Below are 3,079 nucleotides of genomic sequence, written 5' to 3' on the forward strand. Positions count from 1 at the left end.
GTGAACAGCTTTTAGCAGAGCTTCCAGTCTAAGAACAGACTAGGTAGGAAGAAAGAATTGGTAGTGTCCCACTTCTGAATGATTAGCTACTGGAAACCTTAATGAATAGCAGTGGAACATTAGTCAGACATGGTGCCAGGAGATGAGCGCCTTAGGTTGGAAGGCACTAAAAAATACTCCCTTGAAAGAATTGCTGCCTCAAAATAGGCCTTAGATCTTTTTTTGTTTGTTTGTTTTTGGGGCTGCGTATAGTGTACTTTATTGATGGTACTTGACAAGGTCGAGTTCTCTAAGCCCCTCCCCTTCCTTCAGGGGGTCTGGATGGAATATTCGCAGTGTGTTGGGGGAATTGAATTAGGGGCAAAGACTCCCCAGCAGCTGAGGGCCTCTCTTCCTCTAGTGCTGTTGCTGGGCTGATGGTCCAGGGGGGCTCTTACTCCTTGGAGGCCATGTGGACCATGAGGTCCACCACTCTGTTGCTGTAGCCAAATTCATTGTCATACCAGGAAATGAGCCGACAAAGTGGTCGTTGAGGGCAATGCCAGCCTCAGTATAAAAGGTGGAAGAGTGGGGATCACTGTTGAAGTCACAGGAGACAACCTGGTCCTCAGTGTAGCCCAGGATGCCCTTTAGGGGACCATCAGCTGCCTGCTTCACCACCTTCTTGATGTCATTGTACTTGGCAGCTTTCACCAGACGGCAGGTGAGATCCACGATGGACACATTGGGGGTGGGGACACGGAAGGCCATGCCAGTCAGTTTCCCATTCAGCTCCGGGATAACCTTGCCCACAGCCTTGGCAGCGCCAGTAGATGCGGGGATGATGTTCTGAGCAGCCCCACGGCCATCACGCCAGAGTTTCCCAGAGGGGCCATCCACGGTCTTCTGGGTACCAGTGATGGCATGGACTGTGGTCATGAGTCCTTCCACAATGCCAAAATTGTCATGGATGACCTTGGCCAGGGGGGCTAAGCAGTTGGTGGTACAGGAGGCATTGCTAACAATCTTGAGGGAGGTGTCATACTTCTCATGGTTCACACCCATCACAAACATGGGGGCATCAGCAGAAAGGGCAGAGACGATCACCCTTTTGGCACCACCCCTCAAGTGAGCCCCAGCCTTTTCTACGGTGGTGAAGACACCAGTGGACTCTATGACATACTCAGCACCGGCCTCACCCCACTTGATGTTGGCGGGATCTCGCTCCTGGAAGATGGAGATGGCCTTCCCATTGATGATGAGCTTCCCATTCTCAGCCTTGATAGTGCCATTGAACTTGCCGAGAGTGGAATCATACTGGAACATGTAGACCTTGTAGTTCAGATCAATGAAGGGGTCATTGATGGCAACAATTTCCACTTTGCCAGAATTGAAAGCAGCGCTGGTGACCAGGCGCCCAGTGCGGCCACATCCATCCGTTCACTCCGACCTTCGCCATCGTGTCTCCTGGATGCGGCTGGGACTGCACGGGAACGAGGAGCGGAGAGCTAGGCCTTAGATCTCAATGACATCAGTGAAGCAAAGTTCCTGGGACCTTCATTTGCTGGTATAGAACATCTCAAAATGAGAAGAAACAGCTACAAACATCTGTTAATACTAAGGTGGAATGTATGAAGCATGTACCTAGGAAAATTAGAAGTCTTCCAAAATGAAGTGGTTCGCATAAAGATTGATAATCCTAGGCATTAAAATCACGCAGAACTCAACTGCCATCAAGTCAATTCTGACTTAGAGTGTCCTTATAAGGACAGGGCAGAGGTGCTCCTATGGGTTTTCTAAATAACTGTTACTCTTTACCAGAGTAGAAAGCCTCATTATCTTTCTCTTGATCTTAGGCATTAGTGAGCTAAAATGGACTGGTATTGGACATTTGGAATCAGACATATTGTTTACAATGTCAGGAATGATAGGAATTGCATTGCCTTTATCATTAAAAAACAAAACACTTAGAGATGCTAATGCCAGGGGCTTAAGTGGAGAGCAAATGTTTTGAGAACGATGAGTGCAATGAATGAACAAATGTGCTTTACACTATTGATATATGTATGGATTATGATAAGAGTTGTATGAGCCCCCAATAAAATGATTAAAAAAACACTTCAAAATCTATCTTGAAGTACAATACTTTAATAGGATAATGTCTAGATAAGCCCACAAGGAAGACCAGTTAACACAATGACTATTCAAGTTTGCACATCAATAACGAGTCAATAATGAACAAATTGAAGAATTACCAGATGCTTCTGCCTGAAATTGGTAAAAAATACAATTATAAATGCATTGGTAATTGATGATTGGAACGAGAATGTTGGAAACAAAGAGGAAGAATCAGTCATTGGAAATTACAGTCTTGGTGATTAAAAACAAAACTGGAGATCACTTGATAGAATTTTGCAAGGTATAGGACTTATTCATTGCAAATACCACTTGAACAACATAAACAGTGACTTAGCACGTGGATGGAATGGAGTGGAGAGGAGGAAGGAGATATACTACGTTGTCAAGATGGAGAAACTGATTATCTTCAGCCAAAACAAGATCGGGGCAGTAGCTGAAACCAGACCATCTATTGCTCATATGCAGGTTCAGTTTGAAGTTGAAGAGCATCAAGTCCACAAGAAGCAAAATATGACCCTGAGCACATCTCATCTGAACTTCAAGGAGATCTCAAGAAAATACTTGACACATTGCACACCAGTGACTAAGGATCTTCATAGATACATCAAAAGCAATATCTATGAAGAAAGCACTGGCTTGAAGACAGACAAGCCGCCATTTAGCTGAGAAGCAGCAGGTCCACATGGAAGAAGCACACCAACCTATGTGATCATGAGGTGTTGATAGGATCAGATATCAGGCATCAAAGACCCAGAACAAAAAATCTAATCAATGTGAATGAGGGGAAGTGCAGAGTGGAGACCCTAAAACCAAGCCCATCTATAGACAATTGGACATTACCTTACAGAAAGGTCATAAGGAAGAGACGAACCAGTCAGGGGGCAGGATAGCACTGATGAAACACAACTTTCCCCACTATCATGCCCTCAATACTGCCTTACAAATACGGCTAGACCAGAGT

General features: G+C 45.1%; 1 pseudogene; it reads right to left on the bottom strand.

Moving 5' to 3' along the window:
• Positions 1-433: 433 nt before the first annotated feature.
• LOC101639142 lies at positions 434-1,438 on the bottom strand (annotated as a pseudogene).
• Positions 1,439-3,079: the final 1,641 nt, after the last annotated feature.

Source organism: Echinops telfairi, unplaced genomic scaffold (genome assembly GCF_000313985.2).
Source record: "Echinops telfairi isolate 266 unplaced genomic scaffold, ASM31398v2 ScPeMD7_25;HRSCAF=90, whole genome shotgun sequence".
Taxonomy (NCBI): domain Eukaryota; kingdom Metazoa; phylum Chordata; class Mammalia; order Afrosoricida; family Tenrecidae; genus Echinops; species Echinops telfairi.